Below are 10,385 nucleotides of genomic sequence, written 5' to 3' on the forward strand. Positions count from 1 at the left end.
GAGAGGAGGACAGATGTCTGGTCCCTAGGTCCCTCCCAAGCAGCTCTGTGTTCCTGTTTAATGTGACTGCCCTCGGGCATTTCTTGGTCTCCAAGCATTCATAGAGGTCTTGCACACCACGAACAAAAAAAATAACAAGGCAGATGACCATGGCAAGGCCTCCCCAACCTCCCCTCTTCACGAAGCAACAAACAGTAGGCCAGAAAGGTGGAGCCAAGCGCAATAGCGGCCACTGAGACCAGGACAGTCACGTACCCAATACCCGGGGAAAGATGCCTTTGGGGTCTCCAGGCCCCCCACCAGGGCCTAGAGAGCCAACCCCGCTCCCTCCCAGGACTCCTTTTGAGATGTAACTTTTCGGGGGATAGTAGCGCGGAGGGGCGCGAAGGGCAAGAGAAGGGGCTGTCCTGAGACCGGGAGGCCACCACAGCGGCCCGCGTCAACCTCCAAGGCCCGGGCTGCTGTGCCCCAACTGGGTGGCGCGAGTCCACCTCACCCCAAAGGATACCACGGCCCGAACCGAGGAACCGCCAAGGTGCCCCAAAATCCTCCCCGCAGGCGAGCAGCAGCGCGAGTCTGCTCAATGGTGGCGGCGAGTAGGGCCACTGTCACACTTCATTCCCGAGCCACCCCTCCTCCCGGAGATAAAGGAACAAGGTGGCGCCCCACACACACACCGAGCCCCCCAGAGCTCCGCGGCCCGGCCAGCTGGGGATGACCCAGACGCCCTAGGCCACCTGTTCAGCGCGGAGCGGGGTGGGGTGGGGGGACCCTGGGGACAACCGAGATGCCCAGGCCACCTGTTCAGCGCGGGGTGGGGTGGGGACCCTGCCACCAGGGCACCTTCTTCTCATGCAGCCTGTTTCTGATCCGCGGGGACCCTCCCTGCTTCACCTGAGCAACACTCTTAACTTCAGGGCTTCAGTCTGTCTACAGCCATCCTCGTGATTGTTCTTGCCACTACTAAACCAGTAAAATTCAAATGTTTATCCCTAAAAAATCGTTAGTGCTGTTCAAAAGAGACTTAATTTAGTGCAAGTCCAGCCCAAAATACTACTTTGGCTGGTCCTTTTTACTTTTTTTTTTTAATTTTATTTTTTTATTGGTTGTTCACAACATTACAAAGCTCTTGACATATCATATTTCATACATTAGATTGAAGTGGGTTATGAACCCCCAATTTTACCCCAAATGCAGATTGCAGAATCACGTCGGTTACACATCCACAATTTTACATAATTCCTTATTAGTAATTGTTGTATTCTGCTACCTTTCCTATCCCCTACTATCCCCCCTCCCCTCCCCTCCCATCTTCTCTCTCTACCCCATCTACTGTAATTCATTTCTCTCCTTGTTTATTTTCCCATTCCCCTCACAACCTCTTATATGTGATTTTGTATAGCAATGAGGGTCTCCCTTCATTTCCATGCAATTTCCCTTTTCTCTCCCTTTCCCTCCTATCTCATGTCTCTGTTTAATGTTAATCTTTTCTTCCTGCTCTTCCTCCCTGCTCTGTTCGTAGTTGCTCTCATTATATCAAAGACATTTGGTATTTGTTTTTTAGGGATTGGCTAGCTTCACTAAGCATAATCTGCTCTAGTGCCATCCATTTCCCTGCAAATTCTATGAGACTTAATTTAGTGCAAGTCCAGCCCAAAATACTAGTTTGGCTGGTCCTTTTTACTGAGTTCAGTCCTTAGTACCCAAAATAAATAAATATATACATACTTTACAACAGATGTGTATCAATTAGGAAAGCACATGAAACATTGGCTAAAGCCCCTCATCAATAAGCATGAGGTGTATGAAATAAACGACTCCCAGAAAAGTCTGATACTGTCAAGCAGAATTTAGATTTTCTTACAGGATTAAAAATAAGATCTTTTAAAGTAGAATCTTTCTGTAACATCTCTTTGTCATGTCTTGTTGTAAGATCTACAGATGATTGACATTGCATCTGCCCTCTTTTTTTTCCACATTTTTTCATTCTTTACCATGGAATTACTTAAAGACTGTTGTTCCTGTTTTGTTTTTGTTGGTTTTTTGTTTGTTTGTTTGTTTGTTTGTTTGTTTGTTTTTGTGGTGCTGGGGATTGAACTCAGGGCCTTGTGCATGGAGGCAAGCACTCTACCAACTGAGCTCTATCCCCAGCCCCAGAATGTTGTTCTTTGTAAACTTGTTATCATTTCTTAAATGGAATCTTTATATAATTCGGTACAGTGCCTTTGTGCACTATGACCATCAGCCCATCAGATACTTCCTGTTTATCCAGAGGGTGTTCAGATGGTTCCCAAAGGGACAGTGGCATGCAAATTCTGTGTGGTGACCTACAGCATCCTGGATGGTCCAAAGTTATCAAATTCAGTCTCTTGGGGGAAGGGGCATTCCTGTACTATCATTGTCTCAAGCAAATAAAATAAGAATAGCTTCTTGGATCAGAGGATAAAATGTGTGTATTCTACAAAATGAAGAATTGCCTTGATTGATAATTTGTCTATTGCTCATCAGCCTCCAGGGCCCGGAGTCCACTACTTAAAAACAAATACTTAGCTGGGCACAGTGGTGCAAGCCTGTAACCCCAGCGGCTTCTCTACTTCTCCAGAGGCTGAGGCAGGGGGGTTCAAAGCCAGCCTCAGCAAAACCGAGGGGCTGAGCAACTCAGTGAGACCCTGTCTCCAAATAAAATACAAAATAGGGTTGAGAGTGTGGCTCGGTGGCCAAGTGCCCCTGAGTTCAGTCCTTAGTACCCAAAATAAATAAATATATACATACTTTACAACAGATGTGTATCAATTAGGAAAGCACATGAAACATTGGCTAAAGCCCCTCATCAATAAGCATTAATGGGCTGGAGTTGTGGCTCAACAGTAGAGCATTGGTCTAGCACATGTGAGGCCCTGGGTTTGATCCTCAGCACCACATAAAAATAAATAAATTAAATAAAGGTATTGTGTCCATCTACAACTAAAAATAAAAAATAAAAACAATAAGCCTTACTGGCCTTTCATCTGTGCCCCTTGCACACTATGCCTCCCATAAAACTCCAGATGCAAATTTACCAAAAGCAACTCTGGCTCCAGAATTGCTCTCTGGAGTTTGACTGAATTGCCTAATGGAAATATTCTTTATCAAGAAAAGAGGCCTATTGAAGTCTCAGACCTTCATATTTGCTCCTGTGTCTTCAAAAGGATCCATGTCCTTCATTTCAAATTTAATCAGGAATTAATTAAGCATGTGAAGACAAGAAATTTCAGAAATCTTTGCTTGGTTATCTCATGCAAGTGTACCTTCAAGTCTATGCTACTTTCAGCACTGGAGAATTTAATCAGCTCTTTCTATAATTTCTTCTTCAATATTTTCTTGACTGGTGCCATTCATGTCATTGTAGTGGCAATTGGCATTGGAGAAATGGCAGGGGATTGTCTGTGCAGAGTGAACAACTGATATTTTTATGTGGTGCTAGGATCGAACCCAGCACCCCGCACATGCCAGGCAAGCATGCTATCATGCTTTATTTTAAAAATAAAATAAAGATGTTGTGTCCACCAAAAACTAAAAAATAAATATTAAAAAAATTCTCTCTCTCTCTCTCTCTCTAAAAAAAAAAAAAGACATAGACTGTCATATTGGATTTTAAAAAGAGATCCAACAATATGCTGCCTTCAAGAGATTCATCCCATAGAAAAAGACATCCACAGACTGAAGGTGAAAGGATGGGAAAAAAAACATATCACTCACTCACCTGGGCCATGTAAACAAGAAGGGATTTCTCTCTTTACATTAGATAAAGGGAACTTCAAACCAAGAAGAGATAAAGAAGGACATTTCATACTGCTTTAGGGAACCATACATCAACAAGACATAACAATCATAAATATCTATGCCCCAAACAATGGAGCATCTGTGTATATCAAACAAACCCTTCTCAATTTCAAGAAGCAAATAGATCACAAAACAATAATACTGGGTGACTTTAATTCACACTCTCACCACTGGATATATCTTCCAAACAAAAAATAAACAAAGAAACTATAGAACTCAATAATGCAATCAATGATTTAGACTTAACAGACATATATAGAATATTCTATCCATCATTGAGCAAAGACACTTTCTTCTCAGCAGCACAGGGATCCTTCTCTAAAATAGATCATATATTATGCCACAAAGCAACTCTCAGCAACATAAAAAAATAGAGATACTACCCTGTATTCTATCATACCATAATGGAATAAACTAGAAATCAATGATAAAATACAAAGTAGAAGCTACTCCAACACCTGGAGACTAAATAAGATGATATTGAGTGAACAATGGATAGCAGAAGACATCAGAGAGAAGATAAGAAAAATTCTTAGAGGTAAATGAGAACACTGATTTTCAACCTATCAAAATATCTGGGACACTATGAAGGCAGTGTTAAGAGGAAAGTTCATTGCATTGAGCTCATTCATTAAAATAATAAAAAATGAACAAATAAATGACCTAACATTACATCCCAAATCCCTCAAAAAAAAGAAGAATAAACCAACACTAAAAGTAGTAGAAACTGAAAATAATTAAAATCAGAGCTGAAATCAATGAAATTAAAACAAAATAAACAATTCAAAAAATTGACAAAATGAAAACTTGGCTCTTTAAAAAAAATAAATAAAATTGATAAACCCTTAGTTAGTCACGCTAATGAAGAGAAAGAAAAACTCCAATTACTAAAATTCATGATGAAAAAGGAAATATCAGGATGGACACTATTGAAATACAGAAGATAATTAGAAACTATTTTGAAAATTTATACTCCAATAAAACAGAAAATGTTGATGATACCAACAAATTTCTAGAAACATATGATCTACCCAAACTGAATCAGGAGGACATACTCTACCACGCGGCCTGCACAATGGTTTCATTAATGAGGTTCTAGGCATAAAGTTAGCTAGATGAGATCGAAATAAAACACACAGACTCAGTTACCTTGTTTATATTGCTAGGTCCGAGACGGCTCCCCTCTCTGGTTCCCTCCTCTAACCGCCCAGCAGGGCAGCAAGGATTACTCAGGGCTAGCAGGAGAGAGAGAGAGCGAACACGCCTGGGAGTAGCCTTTTATTGGGGAACAAGAGATTCAGGGGAGAATTCCATCCAATGAAGGTTGAGGGGGGCTGCACTCCAAGGTCAGGGTCAGTGATTGGGTCCCCGGGGTCAGTGGTCAGGCACACCCCCACACGGATGGGCTCTCTCATCAGGAAAGGGCCGGGAAAGCTTCGACACAGCCAAAGCGCCTCAGACCCTTAACGGGGGTCACCCAATCACGTGTCAGAATGGCTTCCCACAACATACACAATTTAAACAGATCAATTTTAAGCAAGGAAATAGAAGACACCATCAAAAGCTTACCAACCAAGAAAAGCCCCGGACCAGATGGATTCTCAGCTGAGTTCTACAACACCTTCAAAGAAGAACTAATACCTATACTCCTCAATTTAATCCAAGAAATAGAAAAGGAGGGAACCCTTCCAAACTTAATTCTATGAGGCTATCATCACCCTGATACCAAAACCAGAAAAAGACACATCAAAGAAAGAAAACTTCAGACCAATATCCCTGATGAACATAGACACAAAATTCTCAATAAAATCTTGGCCAATCACATACAAAAATCTATCAAAAAGATAGTGCACCACGATCAAGTGGGGTTCATCCCAGGGATGCAAGTTTGGTTCAACATACGGAAAGTAATAAATATAATGCATCACATAACTAGATTTAAAGTAAAAAATCATATGATTATCTTAATAGGTGCTGAAAAAGCATTAGATAAAATACAGCAATTCTTCATGTTCAAAACAATAGAAAAACTGGGAATAGCAGGATCATACCTCAACACTGTAAAAGCTATCTATGCTAAGCTTAAGACCAACATCATTCTAAATGGAGAAAAATTAGAAACATTCCCTCTAAAAACGGGAACAAGATAGGGATGCCCCCTTTAACCACTTCTATTCAACATAGTTCTTGAAATTCAAGCCAGAGCAATCAAACAAAAGAAATTAAAGGGAGGGCTGGGGATGTGGCTCAAGTGGTAGCGCACTCACTTAACATGCGTCAGGCACTGGGTTTGATTCTCAGCACCACATAAATGTGAAACAAAGATATTGTGTCCACCTAAAACTAAAGAAATGAACATTTTAAAAAAAGAAATTAAAGGGGTATGCTTAGTAAAAGAAGAACTCAAACTATCACTGTTTGTTGACAACATGATTCTATATTTAGAAGATTCAGAAAATTCCACCAGAAAACTTCTAGAATATATGAATTCAGCAACGTAGCAGGATATAAAATCAATACCAATAAATCAAATGCATTTCTATACTGAAGTGATTAATCCACTGAAAGAGAAATTAAGAAAACTACCCCATCCAAAATAGCCTCAAAAATATAAAATACTTGGGAATCAACTTAACAAACGAGGTGACAGACCTCTACAATGAAAACTACAGAACACTAAAGAAGGTAATTGAAGGAGACCATAGAAAATAAAAAGATCTCCTATGCTCTTGGATAGGCAGAATTAATATTGTCAAAATACTACCAAAACTCTTATACAGATTTAATGCAATTCCTATTAAAATTCCAATTACATTCTTCATAGAACTAGAAAAGGGATGTTTTTTTCTCATGCTGCCTGTTACTAATCCCAAGGACCTTCCCTGCCGCACCCAGGATCCTGGGCTCAGGGACTTGGCTGGGACACTCTGTGACCAAAGGTTGAGCCTGGACCTGAGCCACACGCTTAACTTCATAGCCTCAATCTATTAATAGCCACCCAGTGACTAATCTTTCCACTACTAAGCCAGTAAAATTCAAATGTTTATCCATAAAGGTTGTTTGTGCTGTTCAAAAGAGTTTTAGTGAGTCCAGCACAAAATATTACATTTTGACTGCTCTATGTTTTTTTAAGTGTATGAAAAAATTGACTATGAAAAGTCTAATGAAGTCTAGGATAATTTAAAATTTCTTACAGAACTAAGCTGGGCTCAGTGGCTCACACCTGTATCCCAGCAACTGGGGGGCTGAGACAGGAGTTCAAGTCCAGCCTCAACAAAAGTGAGGCCATAAACAACTCAGTAAAACCCTGTCTCTAAATAAAATACAAAATAGGGCTGAGGATGTGGCTCAGTGGTTGAGTGCCCCTGAATTCAATCACCAGCACCTGCACCCCCCAAAAAAAATTCTTATAGAACTAAAAGTTATTTTTGTAAGATCTCTTTGTAACACCTCTTGTAAGATCTATAGATGATCAACATTTAATCTGCTTTCTTTTTTCCCCTTATTTTTTAATTATTTCTTAAGCAAGGAGTTACTTCCAGAATGTTACTTCTTATAATCATGTTATCAGTTCTTAAATGGTGTCTTTTTTTTTTTTTGCTCATAATAGTTATACATACCTTCAGATTCATCTTGACATAATTATAAATGCATAAAATAATCTGCTTTAATTAAGTCCCCAGTACTTACCTTTACCCTTCCTCTTCTCCCTCCCCTTATTTCCTTTCTACTCCTCTACTGATTTTTCTATTTATTTACATTTTTTTGGTAAAATTTAAGTCTTGTGGTTATACAGAAAGGTGAGATTCACTGTAATATTTTCTTTTATTTTAATGGAATTTTCCCCCTCTTCCCCATCCCCTTTATCTCTCCCCCTCTCTTTCATTTGAGACTACCTTTTAGGTATTTCATAAAACATTCCACCTTTGACTTTCTGAGTCATTTAGCATTATATACTGTCCAGTACCTACTCAAATAGAGACTTTGTATAATTTGGAGAGAGTGCCATAGTGCAGGAGGCAGGCCATCAGACCAACAGCTACATCCTATTTTCCCAGAGGGAACATCAGTCACTAGATCATGGTCTGCCCTTTGGCCTTCACCTTTGGGTTCTTTTTTTGCTTTTCCCATGACATTCTTCACCTGTTGTCCCAGAATCCAGAGTCCTGCTCACACAAGGACCCAGTGTCACAGGAGACTGAGGAGCTCAAGCTCCAAACCTCAGGTCTGGTGTCCCCATGGAGCATAATCTAAAGTGAGACAGGAAAAGCCAAGCAAGAGAATTTTCTTGTAGGAGTGAGAGCACAGTAGGGCTCTGCAGAGAGCTGAGAGAGAGAGTGGGTGGACTCCAGCAGAGAAGGGCAAAGGAACCAGTGCTGCTCCCAACTTGAATGCTCTTTGCTGTTTACCAGGAGAAGTGGGTCCCCCCTCCTGCAGTCTTTACCAATCAGATGCTGGACTGCCCCTTCCCACCTGCTGGAGGAGTTTTTGACCCTAGTGGGTCCTCTCTGGAACTGTAATGGTGACCATCCTATTCAGGGGGGCTGCATCCACAAGTCAATCCTATCTTCATGCAGGTGCTGGGGTCAGTGAGGGCAGACTTCATCTTAGTGCATCTGTGCTATTAATGAAATTTCCCTTAGAAATACATTGACAATCCTATGGCCACAAATACTAACTTTACAATGACCTCAGTAGACCCTGCCAGGAGTTAGCCCAGTTGATCTCCTTCTTGACAGTATTTCTTACTAGACTCACTTTGTTTCCATTTGCTTATTCTCAGGATTTGTACACCTATGGTTCTACAAGTTACCTGATTGCTCATGAAAGACAATTCAGAGAAACCCAGTGACCCACTGTGTTACTGGCTCACATGTCTGTGCTCTTTACTAACTACTACCTGGCACTTGGATCTGCAGATTACCCTACTAGAGTCAATCTCATCTGCCTGAGCTGATATCCTGGATATTAAGAGACAGATTTGGATGGTGGGAACATGAGATTAAGAGAATAATTCTATAAAATGAGCTCACTTTGCTGACCCCCACATGCTCTCTTTTCCAAGAAATAATTAACCTGCAACCCTGCTTGCCTAAAGTGGACAGGATATGTCTCATTCCTTAGCAAACTACCTGTTAACTGCAAGAGAAATTTGGGCCCAAAATAATGTTAAGAGGTAAGAGGAGCCCAAGTTGCCCTGAAGGGGGAGACATTCATGACCATGTCCTAAAACTCTGGGAGATAAGGATAGTTCCTCATAACCATAAAATATATAAGAATATATGGAAAAACCCGATTAGAACCCACCAGCATGGGCCAAAGTGACATAGAGTTGTCATGACAATGGGTACTTGAAAGTCTAATGTCATCTTGCTGTCAGTAAAGAGGACCTCCTGGAGGAGGACTTTCTGGAAACTTCTGTGGGATCCCCAATAATACTGAAGTGCAGGAGAGGACCCATTCTCTCCCTTATGATTTTGCCCTTTCCTATCCCTTCAATAAAAGAATTCCTGAGCAATATGCCTGATACCTTTCTTACTTGATGGCAAGAATCAGGATTTGAAGGGGGGTCTTCACACCGCCTCAGTTTCCTGGAAGGCTCCAGGTCTGTAACACCAAAGGAACCTGACTCTGAACTAGTCAACCAAGGTCGCAGAGGTTTCTCAGGAGACAGGCTTATGTGTGTCACCATTTAAACTGAAGTCTCTGTCCTCTGGGGGACTCCGGAGTGTGCACCTTTTTGCTCCAAGGAAAGCACTTATCCCACTGGGCCATTCATCCCCCTACTGCCCTCACCTGGTAAAAAGTGGGGACTGCTGGAAGGAGAAAATAAACAAAAATGTGAATTCAGTTCCCCTCTACCTGAATTAGAGCTATAAGACCTTTACTCTGAGAGTAATGGGCTTTTCTAATCAGTGGAGAAATGTTAATGGGGTAATGCTACTTGCTAGTAATGTAACTCAGTGTTGGGGTGCATGTGTGAGCCTCTGGACGCAAAAGACCAGGAACATGTGGTATGGGAATGAAGCTCCCTGTACCTGCAGGGGAAGCTGGGGTCTTTTTCCTTGACATGATTGGAGATCAAACTCAGAGTCTCATGCAAGTGCTCTACCTCTGAGCCCCAGCTCTTTTATAATTTGAGACAGGGCTCACCAAACTGCTAAGGTTGGTCTCCAACATGGTAATTCCCCTGCGTCAGCCTCCTGAGTAGCAGAGATAACAGGCATGAGCCACCAGTATACACCTGCATTTTTAATGATCTTTTAAAATGTCCAGAATTTAATACTATGCAAAAATTCCTGCCTTCTCTGCCATAAGGCATCTCTACAAAGGATTTGTTTAAATTATCGATAGTAATCATAAAGGAAGGCAATCCCTGAATGCTTCCAGTTGTCATCTGCCTTTTTAAAATTAGAGGGATACTGGGTTTTAAATTTCTCATTCAAGATCACATAGAGAAGCCATCCATTGTGGTGCACATCTGAAATCCCAGCCACTCAGTAGGCTAAAGCAGGAGGATTGCCAAGTTAGAGGCCAACCTCAGCAATATAGCAAGACCTGGT

This window comes from Spermophilus citellus (genome assembly GCF_964194105.1).
Source record: "Spermophilus citellus genome assembly, chromosome: 6".
Taxonomy (NCBI): Eukaryota; Metazoa; Chordata; class Mammalia; order Rodentia; family Sciuridae; genus Spermophilus; species Spermophilus citellus.